Source organism: Trichosurus vulpecula, chromosome 9, assembly GCF_011100635.1.
Source record: "Trichosurus vulpecula isolate mTriVul1 chromosome 9, mTriVul1.pri, whole genome shotgun sequence".
In the NCBI taxonomy this organism is placed as follows: domain Eukaryota; kingdom Metazoa; phylum Chordata; class Mammalia; order Diprotodontia; family Phalangeridae; genus Trichosurus; species Trichosurus vulpecula.
The window spans coordinates 12,686,522-12,699,311 of record NC_050581.1 but is presented as its reverse complement, the minus strand read 5'-3'; the positions used below and the strand labels follow the sequence as shown (position 1 = coordinate 12,699,311).

At 35.3% G+C, this 12,790-nt stretch overlaps 1 protein-coding gene across 1 annotated transcript in view; it reads left to right on the top strand.

Annotated features, from left to right (window-relative positions):
* GNAQ (G protein subunit alpha q) overlaps positions 1-12,790 on the top strand; it is a 414,409-nt gene that overhangs the window by 18,582 nt on the left and 383,037 nt on the right. The window lies entirely within an intron of this gene.

Sequence of the window (12,790 nt, the reverse complement as noted above, 5' to 3'; positions counted from 1 at the left end):
CTGGAACTAAGTGCTCCTGTAATGTTGTTTCACCTAACTTGTTTTCACAGAAACAACTAGTGAGGTTAGGCAGGGATACTTTTGTATCACATTTTTCTTATTTTGTTTCCCAAGGTAGAATACATTGTTGTTAATAAAAATTTGATGTCCTTGTCTTTTTGACAGAGGACTAGAATTATGTTCATGATTGTCAGGTAAGAGATAGTGAACCCAGATTAGAAAAAAGTTTTAAAATCTGCTAGCGTTCAAATTAGGATACAGTAAATGATTGGAAAATAAGAAAGGTATTATACATGTGTAGATATCTACAGATGTCATTTTCTAAGTCATTTGAATTTTCTCCAAACTGATCTTTTTTCTAATCATACTTCTAGACAGAGTGTAAGGCAGCCTGCAATTCCTGCTACTGAGATAGATTAGCAGACCAAGAAGCCTTTTTTTCTGTGATACCATAAATACACAATACTGTCTCAGTCTCTTTGGAATTGATACTTCATGGGTCCTTCATTATACGTCAAGCTAATTCTATAGATTTTAAATGCAGTTTACCCTCTGTCCTACAAAGATGGTCAACTTCCTGTTATTTGTTCTAATGATATGGGATGGTTTACCAGAGTACTTTAAAAAGAGGTCATCAACTTTATCTGCCTAGGCTTTCAGGATAAAAATTCATTATGATTAAATGGTTAGAAATATTTACCCAACAACAATGTGACACTGACTTGTGATCATTTATGTGTATACATTTTGAAACCAATAATCATTTATGAAGGTTTGTATAGTCCAATTCTCTCCTCCAATTTCATTGCTACTTCTTTCTTAATGGCACAAGAAAATGACCAATTATCCATCCAGTCCAGTGTTGTCTCTTGACAGTCACACCACATTTATACACACACACACACACACATGTATGTATGTATGTACAACCTCTCCTTCAGCCCTGCCCCAATCCAATATCCCAATCCCCCAGATCTGTAATGTGTTAGAATAGATAAGTGATGAATTTTCATATGTATCTAATAGCATGGTAGTCTAAAATTCTTTACCCTTTCCTGCCTCCTCAATTAGTTTCCACATTTTCTCCTTTCTACATTCCCAAACACTTCATCAAGCCTGGAAGCCTTGCACCCTTTGCCATATCCAGCACATTGGGTTCGAGGTGGGTATGGGTTTAGGCATTGGGCATTTTCATTCTGGTAATGTTGGTAATGTTGCCCCAAAGAACCGTACTTTCTAGACTCCACCATACTAAGCTCCCTATTTTCATTCTCTTGGTTGTACTTGGTGACTTAGCACAATTTGCCCTGGAAAAATGTCACATCTTTGGAGGAGACATTAGTAAGTTTGGCTTTGGGAGCTTTCGTGATGCTGCCTGGTATACTACTCATAGTTTCTTTTTCTGTTCTTTTCTTTTTTTCATCTTCACAGACAATAATGTACACACACACACACACACACACACACAAACAGGTACACCTATGCACACAGACATTTATAGCTTATTATAACAACAGTGGATCTCTTGCTTCTTCCATACAGGATTATGTACTTAAGAGTTGATGTGGCTTAGCATAGAGTGTTTTTGGTTTTCTACCTCCCCATAGTCAGGAAGGTACTTCTATTGACCTACTATTTATTTAATGAATTGATCTATTTGCATTGTTCCACTTGGTTAAAACAAAATAACAACAGTAGTATCTTACACTGGCAAAAATTGCTTACCCCATGTGACTTGATTCTTTACTAATTTTTACAAAAGGAGGGCCCTGGTTAGTAACAGATGGACAAGTAATTCCATGAATTAGTTTTCCATGTTATTAAGTTATTGGTGCAATAAAATAGTGTACTATAGAATACTCTCTTCTGTATTATCAAAGACATTGTCAGATGAGAAAGCTTTCTTCTGCCACCTAAATTTTTTGTCACCACCACTACTATCTGAAGTTGAAGATGAATGGTTAGGTAATTTAACTTTCTGTTCCATTACTCCACTATCAAATTCGTCTAGGAAAATTAATTCATTTGAAAACTCAGGCTAAGGAAAAGCCACTGAATGATTTACAGTCACAATTAGAGGGTTTTGAAACCAATAATTGATTATGAAGGTTTGTGTAGTCCAATTCTCTCCTCCAACTTCATTGCTAATTCTTTCTTAATGGCACAAGAAAATGACAATTGCTGTACTGTATAAGACCAATTATCCATCCAGTCCAGTGTTGTCTCTGACAGTGACACCACAGTATTTGTGGAAAGGTATGCTTGCCAACCTCAGAGATAAGAGGTATAACATTTTGGGTCCTTTTATTTGTCCAAGGCTTACCTCTCAAGTTTAGAGGGATATACTCCAGTTATGGCATATCAGTATTTTATGAACAGATCTGTGTTCATCTTATTCAAGCCATCCATGACAAACAGTTTTGCTTTATAATAATTGTTAATTATTATTTGCTTTATAACACATATATGATAACTATAATAATTCAGTTTAGTTTCATTCAATTCAATTAAACTTTTTAAAAAGCACCTAGAATGTGCAAGACACTGTGTTACATGCCATCAAGGACCTTACATAACAGTTGAGGATACAACATGCAGATAGATAAGTAAATATAATCAAATTTGAGGAGAGAGAGAAAATAAACAACTGGAGGAAATGAGGAAAGACTTCATGTAGGAGGTGGCAACTTTGCTGAGTCTTGAATTAGATTCAGTATTCTAAGAGGCAGAGGTGAGCAGAGAATACATCCTAGACTTGCAGATCCCAATAGTAACTACTTTAGAGAAATAATGACCCCAAATATATCTTTATACTTTGATGTATTTGTGATCTCATCAGTTTGGAGACTATCTGTTGGTTCAGATTGCAACACATCATCATATGATTCTTGTCTGTATCTTTCTATAAATCCTCCATAGAGGATTTGCCCAGTGTGGTAGAGGATTTGTTATAGATATTTTATTGCTTGGTGGATATTACTACAACAATTTCTATTTATCCTGTATATCTTACCATCATTATATGGCTAACACAGCTCTTTTTCTAGTCATATAATTCATATACATTGTCTAGTTGTCTTTTAAGCTACTTTTTATGTACAAGTCATCATTGATAATATAATAGGATCCATTATGTAGCAGTTTGTAAAAAATCTAGGGTTTTCTGGTGAAGTGCAAACATAATATGACACAAGAGGTAATATGGAAATAAAAGAGTTAATGCAATTTAAAGCCTCATTGGAGGCATAGCTCCCAGGAATAAGGAGATGATAATCCCTGCTGGACTCTGCTCTGGTCAGACCACATCTGGAATCTTATGATTAGTTCTGGGTGTCACAGTTTAGGGAGGATATTAATAAGCTGAAGAACATCCAGAGGAGGGCAACCAGAATAGGGAAGGACCTAGCTAGAATCCATACCATATATAAATCATGAACTAGGAATATTTATCCTGGAGAAGAGAAGTCTCAGGGTATCATGATCACCAACTTTAAGTATTTGCAGCATTATTACAGGAAATAGGAATAAATTTGTTCTGTTTGGTTTCAAAAAGAAGAATCACAATCAGTGGATAAAAGGTGAAGTATGAGGGGCACAATGGAAATAGTACTGGCTCTGAAACACTATCTCAGTGACCTAGGCAAGTCTCTTTACCTTCCTATAAATAAGGGATTAGAATGGATGTCATCTGCAGTTGCTTTCACCTCAAAATCTGTGATTCTATGAAGTCACAGAGATATATTTAGGCTTTATTTCAGAAAAAAACCTTACTAAAATTAGAGCTGTCCCACCTGCTTTGGGAAATAGGTTATCTTGACAGGGTTTCCCTTCATCTTTATTCAAGCAGAGGAAGGATGACCAATTATTGGGGATTCCTTTTCATGGGTGTTGGACCAGATAGCTGGACTAGAGGCTATCTTCACCTCTAAAGTTCTGCTATCCTATGTAATTATCTACCATGAATGCCTTTCCTTTGCCCTTTGAGTTATCTGAAATTTTAATTCTTTGTAGTGTTCCATGATCCCCATCCATATAACACCATTAATATAATGTTAGTGTCACAAAGTCTTTTGTTGGAGAGAATAGCATGGAATCATTGAAAGCATTGCTCAGCTTCTCAGATGTAATTCAGACATCTCTTTTCCTTTTGTCTAATTATGGCCCCAGCTCTTTGTCCATATGTAGTACCCATGTGGTAGCATAAATAAGTGGGGAAGAAAAAAAAAGAAATCTAGCCTGTAAACCCCAAGACATCTTGTGAAGTTTCAGCAATCGAAATTTATATTCCTTTGGGCAGAGCACCCACTGGTAGGGGTATGATCCCCTGCGTGAACAGAGGGAGAGGAGAGAAGGGAGAAAGGAAGGGAGGGAGCAGTATTGGCCAATTGGAACTGGCCAGTTGGGTCCCCATTGTTTTGTTTCGTTTTGTTGAGTGATCAGTTTCTTCAACCATTTGTTTTTTTCCCCAAGTGGCTCAATAGGCCAACCTCTTTTGAGTGGCTGTGGATCTCATTGAAGAGAACCAGAGCTCAGCCCAATCATTTTGTTGTCATCTGCTAACAGGAGAGTTTCACCATCCAGAGAACATATCTTTTCCATTTGGATTTTGTGTAAGACGTGCTTCCTGATAATGGTGACTACTTTTGGTAAGCTTATGCATGGCATTACTTGATAATGATAATCATAAGACCATCAAAATTCTCTTTGTATTTATCTCTGTTAGGATGAAACAAACAATTTTAACATATACATGGGATATACCATATTGGAGGAGACACTTAAAAAAGTCCATGTTTTGCTCTACAGATCCAAATGCTTTTTTATATGCAGCAAATAAATTTGATAGGATTTTCTCCTTTTAATTTTATTAGTCTTAGTGTGTGTGTGAAATATTTAGTCTGACAGACATTGATTGCCATCTTATGTTTTTTCAAGTCATTCCCCTAATATGTGCTTTAATCCATTCTGATAATGATCTCATAGAGCTGAAAGGGTGGCGGATGGGTTGATAATTACTAGTATATTCTCATACTTTCCCCCTTTATATTAGTGTTGTCAGTGTTTTCTACTTTTCTTTAGTTCTCTTCAAAACTTGAGTGCCTTTCAAATTATGTTATTTTCAGCAAGAATTTCTTTTTGTTTGCTTGTTTTTGTTGTTGTTAGATCTGGTTGCTCTTCCCAACTTGATTTTCTTAAGTGGCATTTCTGTTATAAAAAAATAAATTCAGTGATCCCATTTTTATCATTGAGGAAAGAGTGATATAGAAATGTTTGCAGATATATTCTATTTCATGACAATTTGTCCTCCCAGTTCCATCTATAAACCCAGTCACGTGATCTGGCTTTGTTGTATCTCATGCTAAACTTTCTGAAGACTCCCCCCAATCCCTTCACTTTTTTGCTTTTTTTTGTAAGGTGATCCTGCTTATAATCTTCCTTCATGTTTTTCCTTGATGTTTTGCAAAGGAGTTTGTACTCTAAATTACTCTCTACTTGGCAAGGAAATTAAGCATGTGTTTGCTAATGAGATTTCTGAGTTATTTTGTCCTCATGTGGTAGATATTTTACATTTGTGAATCTTTAAGGTGGGGAGTATTCAGAGTTGATGTCTTTACCTTTATTCTTTTTTAGTAGTCAGTAGCTCATTTCATTAGGTTGGGTTGGAGCTATTGTAATTGTATGTTGGGTCCTCTCATCTTTATATCCTATCTTTTAATCTGATGTCAATTTTGATCCTTATTCTAACTAGTTGATGATCTGACTACATACAAGCAACTTATTCTGAAATAACTACCATGTTGACGATTAGTTGTTTCCTATCTGTTTATATCTACTCAATATTTATTTTTTGCAATGCTGTTTAGAGCTCACTATGTCTTGTGGGAGGGTGCAAATATTATACTGGAAAATAATGATTGAGAACAAGAACTGAAAGAGGCAAAGGAAGTCAGATTACACAGAAGCCTCATGCCATATATCTTGAATACTGTCTTCAAAGAGAGAAGTGGAAGTTTCTGAACTCAAAATATTTTTTAAATGAAATTTGTCAACTGTATTGTGTCAGAAACAGCTTTTCTTTAATTTTCCCCTAAGACCTTAATATTTATTATGGAGTTGCAAGCTCTTCTCTAGGGTTTCTCAAAATCCCTAGAGTCCATTTAGTAGTTACTAATCAAAGCTCAATTCTTTATTTCTAAGAATTAATTAATTCACTGTGCATCCTTAGCACTTATTCATTGGGTCAGAAATAACTCTTGTGTTTTTCCTGACTTCAGAAAAGATATTTGTGTTTTTTTTTTTTATTATATAACACATCTCCTGGCAAGGTGTTTCCATCTGCATTTATATCTCAGTGTATTTCTTTTTCTGCCTTGGAAGGAAGGATAAAACAAAATATTTTTCACTTGAGTTTTGTAGGAGCAATTGCCTCTAGATTATTTAAATTAAAAATATTTGATAAATAGAATAAACCATTAAATTTAATGTTCCATGCTTGAATAAGGAAAAAATACAAGCCAAAAATCTAATCTCCCTCCTCCAGGTGCATTTTTTTTCCTACAAAATACACTATTGGCCATTTGGGTTTCTGCTCTCTTTTCTAGCCAAATGTTGCACAGGGAATTTCAGATTTGCATAACTAAACATGATTTCTCTTTAGATAGGTTTCCAAGATTTTAGAACTCTGAATAATGCAATGACCAACTATCACTCCAGAGGACCAGTGATGTGTAATAAACTAAAAGTGCAGAATTAGACATATATTTTTGGACATGGCAATGTGTGCATCTGTTTTGTTGATTGTGCTTGTTACAAAGATTGTGTTTTTCCTTTATTTTATTGAGGAGTGGAATTGGAAGGGAGAGCGTATCTAGCAGTAGGGTTGACAAAAAAATAAAAGGAAGAAAAGAGAGTTATTGAAGTATTTTTTTAAAAAAACATGCACAGAATAGAACTGAAGGAAGTTAAGAAGGAAGCATAGGTAGGACAATTGTGAATGTAACATTAAATTTTATATGTGTGTGTATGTGTGTGTGTGCATATTGTGCATAGCAGAGGTTCATGATTTCACATACAGTCTTTTTGTGTTCTACTTTGTATATGGAAATGCTCTATTTTGGGATAGAATTTTTAAGAAATTAAAAACAATAAATACTTTTCAATTGCCCCATGGTAGGTCTTGTAAGGTATGCTATATTCCATATTAACATTTAACTCTTACCCTAATTTGCATAGTGGAGACAATATTTTAGTGCACATAGAGAACAGAGACATGGTTTGAATCAGCCCCAGAATAAGTTCTTTTTTTTAATTGAATTTTATTTTACCAAAACACAAATACAAAATAAAGAAAAGAAACAAAAACATATCATATACTTAAATATTGAAACTTAAATATAAAAGAAAAAAGAAAAAAAGCATGTCATGTGCATAGCAGAACATAGGAGAGGATAAATTTTCATTTCAAGAAAGCCTGTATGATAAATCATACACCTTGTGTTGAGAATTGTCCATCTTTTCTTTGCTTCCTTGTGTTTTGTTCTCTGTTGTGCACTTTTTAACTTTGTTCTTTTTTCTTCCTCCCCCCACTCCCCAAGAAGGCTGCAATATAATTTAGATATTTCTTGAGATATATGTGTATATATATATATATATATACACACACACCCACACACCCACACACACATGCAGATATATACATACACTTATACATATTTACATGCGTGTATAGACATATACTTTCCCAAACGTAATCTACTCCTTATCTTTGTTTTTTGTATTTGTACATATCTTTCGTTTCCTATCCTTCCTGCCTCATCTATTTTACTCCTACCCACTTACATTGCAAGTAATAACTTGCCTACCCCACTCCTGGAGCCACCACCCTGCCCTCCTATTACTTGCCTTCCCCCCTCTAAGGATCCCTCCCCTACCCCCCCCACTCCCATTAATCTATACTCCCATTAATCTATACTCCCTTTACCTATTCCCTCATTCTCCTCGCTAAAAATCCCTCCCTTGCCCTAATCCCTCCTTTTCCTCTCCCCCCTCACTAAACCACTATCATTTTATTTCTTCTAAATTTAGAAGACTTTTATACTCTTCTAAATATATATGTAATGTTCGCTCTTAAACCCATTCCCAGCGAAAGTAGGTCACCAGAACTACCAGCCCTCCTCCCCCATCTTAATCCTCTGTATCCTTTCTTCTTCTCGTACCTCTCTTGTATAAAATAGTTACTCCTAAATCATGAACCCATTTTGACTTTATTTTGGTATATGGTATAAGATATTGGTCTATGCCCAGTTTTTGCCCTACCATTTTCCAATTTTCCCAACAGTTTTTGTGAAATAGTGAGTTATTAGCCCAGAAGCTGGCCTCTTTGGGTTTATCAAAGAGTAGATTGCTAAACTTGTTGATTTCACCTACTTGTGTACCTATCCTATTCCACTGATCCACACCCCTGTTTCTTAACCAGTACCAGGCAGTTTTGATGACTGCTGCTGTGTAGTACAGTTTAATATCTGGTGTGGCTAAGCCACCATCTCTAGCATGTCTTTTCATTAATGTCCTAGATACTCTAGACCTCTTGTTCTTCCAAATGAATTTTGTTATTATTTTGTCCAGCTCAGTAAAAAAATTTTTTGGTAGTTCGATTGGTATAGCACTGAATAGATAGATTAATTTAGGTAAAATTGTCATTTTTATTATATTAGCTCGGCCTAACCATGAGCAACTGATATTTCTCCATTTATTTAGATCTGATTTTATTCGCGTGAAAAGTGTTTCATAGTTATGTTCATATAGGCCCTGGGTTTGTCTTGGCAAATAGACTCCCAAATATTTTATAGTGCCTTCAGTAACTTTGAATGGAATTTCTCTTTCTATCTCTTGCTGTTGGGCTTTGTCAGTAATGTATAGGAATGCTGAGGATTTATGTGGGTTTATTTTATATCCTGCAACTTTGCTAAAGTTGTTTATTATTTCAAGTAGTTTTTTACTTGATTCTCTAGATAAATCATCATTTCATCTGCAAAAAGTGATAATTTAGTTTCTTCTTTTCCTATTCTAATTCTTTCAATTTCTTTTTCTTCTCTTATTGCTACAGCTAATGTTTCTAGTACCAAATTGAATAATAAGGGTGATAATGGACATCCTTGTTTCACCCCTGATCTTATTGGGAATGCATCTAGTTTATCCCCATTACAAATAATGCTTGTCGATGGTTTTAGGTAGATGCTATTTATAATTTTGAGGAAGGTTCCACTTATTCCTATGCTTTCTAGTGTTTTTAATAGGAATGGGTGTTGTACTTTATCAAAGGCTTTTTCTGCGTCTATTGAGATGATCATATGGTTTCTGCTAGTTTTGTTGTTGATATGGTCAATTATGCTAATAGTTTTCCTAATATTGAACCAGCCTTGCATTCCTGGAATAAATCCTACCTGGTCATAGTGTATTATTCTCGTAATGAGTTGCTGCAATCTTTTTGCTAATATTTTATTTAAAATTTTTGCATCAATATTCATTAGAGAAATTGGTCTATAATTTTCTTTCTCTGTTTTAACTCTACCTTCATGAGGTCTTACCTTTTATTTCCAAAGTTGGAAGCGTTCTCTCCTTTTTCTAGATTCCTGCAGAATTTTTAACTTCTTTTACTACACTTTGACATTCTATCTATAATTATTTGTATATGTGCCCAGTTTTCCCTGTTGGGCACTAAGTTCTAGGAGAGCAAGAATTATATCAGATTCTTCTTTCTATCCTTCAAATTACTTACTTAGAACAGGGTTTCACATATGGTAGGTGCTTAAGTTAATAAAGATTTGTTGAATGAATGAATATTGGATAAAATGAATACCAAGACTGATACTTACATGGCATCATTCAGTATATTCCTCCCAGGTTGATGGCAGACTATTTATAATTACCATTTAGATGTGGCCTTCAAACCACTTGTTCTTTCATAACAATGTTAAGGCCAAGGTCATGCAGTCCAATTTTACCAATGGAAAAGAATCTCACTGAAATAAAGATCCGTTCTACCCACCATCTCCCTTTGACTGTGGACCCTGGACGAGAGTACAATAAGGTCGATTCAGAACTCGTTGAATGATCAAGGAAACATAGTTGTAATTAATGAATTGATTTCAAGCTGGAGAGAGAGCCACAATAGAGTGACTTACAGCTCTGTCCTTGACGCAGTTCGTACAACATTCTATCAGTGACTCAGATGAAATCATAGGTGGCGTACTTATCAAATTCGCAGATGATATAAAGCTGCGGTTATCCCTTCCAAATTGCAACTTTCCCCATTGCAGTTTTGAAAAATTAAATGGGAATTTTGGGGGAGTTTTGTGAAAGCTGCAGAGGACACACAAAGGCCAGCAGACAACACAGAAAATTTAGAAAATCAGAAATGCATAAAATATATGTATAATGTTATTTCAATCAACCCGAATTTCACAACAAGTTACTGTAAACACCCCATAAAAGAGAAAGAAAGAATTCAGACTTCTTCTCTGGTATGAAGGGAGCGCCAAAACATTTTACATGGATTTTCCAGATCACAGGGGTACCATGCCCCTAAGTCTGGTGATGTGGAAAGGGTAACTAGTTAGAATATCTAGCTTTAAAACAGTACTAGAGGTCAAGATGATGTCAATACTCAAGAATGATGAGATAAATCCACTGAAATAAAATGAATTTAAGAAGCACAAAGCCCTCATTTTCATTAGGAAATATCAACTTAGAAATCAAATATAGGGAAGATGTGGTTAGAGAGCAATTCATGTGAAAAAGACTCATGGGTTTTTACCAGAAAATCAATATGAGCCAGTAGTGTGACATTGACAGTCAAAAAAAAAAGCTCATTAACACCAGCTATTGCTTTACAACTACTTTTGCAAGAACTGTCTCATAAAGTAAGGAGTACTTTTACTGGATAACAGCACATTGAAACCCACTCTTAAAGATTCAAAAGTCACGCTTGTTATCTATATTGTCATAGCAGCAATAGTCAGTGTTAATGTGTACATTTTCTGATTCAGAAAGTTGTCCAGTGAATAGCTATCATATTATATGTGGTTTACAGGAGTTTTAAAAAATTGTTGTCCTCTTAAAACATACAATGCATTCGATTCTTCCCTTTGAACGTCCAAGGGAGTAAGTAGTGTTCATTCTTGGTTCTGGAAGAGAGGAGAGCCTTCTTTTTCTGCCTCCAGCATTCTCTCCTCTGAAAAGCTTCTATGGGTGTGGCTGTTGATGTGATAATGACTATAGATCTCCCCAGTGGGTATAGCTATGTTCCTGCAAAAGGCCATATGCTGGGATAATTTATTTACAACAAAATTGATGTCTGTCCCTGTTCTCTGAGTCTGCCCTAGGGCTTCCCCCTTCCACAACTTCAAATAGTTAGAGGTTTTGTTTTATTTTGTCCGTATAGAAGAATGCCATACATTTTCCTCCCTCTTCACTGTGTAAGATTTGTGAAAGGGGCCATCCATGTAGCACCTCTTTATGGTAGTTTCCCCATCCCACCCCCATCTTTACCTGACTCACAGGAGAAAGAGACTCATTGCATATAGTTGGTAGTAACGTGGCATTTGTTTATTTCTTTGTTAATTTGGTCAATTACACCATAGTGCTTCTTTCTCAACCTGGCCATTATAATCCATAGTCAAAATTAATGCCGGCTGGAAATGTTTTTGAAGTGCCTGGAGTAATTTTTGTTCCCTTGTGTAATGTTATTCTCTCTCACCCACAAAAATTATACTAAAAGAAATTTTGGCAATTCCACCCGAGGGCTAGGAATGCCTCTGCTTTCTGTATTTGGATTTAAGGCACAGCAATACACCACCCATTAACTAGCTATGGTTTGCAACTTGGTTGTTGAGACTTTCTCAGACTCAGATATTTTAGACTTTGAGTTCAAAATCACATTTTAAAATGTGTACTCACTATGCTAATAGCTTAAATATGGCTGTATTCCCAGTGATGAATTCCAAGTTGTGGAGAATCTAACAGGGCAGAGATCTAATGTACCTTTAAGCAAACCTGACCTATGAAAGGTCTGTCTTAGCTGCTGATCTCATTGTAAATGTGCTTCTCTCTTAGCTTTTCATTTTTGTTAATGCTTAAGATTTCTTTTAAGTAAACATGTGATTGCCTTGGCATTTGCTTTGAGCAGAATGAAACATGCCATATTAGGAGGAGCTGAATTTTTTAAAGCATGGTTTATCCTCTCCTTTTGTATAATGTTTCACTCTATGCACTTATCCTCAGCATCTAGTGCAGTGCCTGACACATAGTAGGTGCTTAATAAATACTTATTGCTTGATTACATATAATTTTCTTTTAAAAGCTTGATTAAATAAAATGTATAATGGTTATTTAACATTTTTTTCTTTTTTCTGGTGAGCAGTTTCCTTGGACAGAAAGAGATTTAGCAAATAATTAAAGCTGGCTTTTAGATAATGATTTACAAGGAGTTTTCTATGCATTATCTCATTTGATACTCACAACAACCCTATGAGCGAAGTAAAGTACTACTGAAATTGTCATCCTCCTTTAATAATTGAGGAAGCTGAAGCTCAGTGGTAAAGTGACTTATTTATGGTCACACAGATATGTCTGATTTAAACCCAAATCTTTTCAGACTTTGTGTCCAGCAAGCTCTCTGCTACACCACTCTTCTATTAGCTTGTTGTTCTGTATGTATAAGATCATATTTCTTTCTCACTAAAAGTTGTTTGTGTTTTGTTTTATTATTATTAATTTTTTGGTCTGGCAA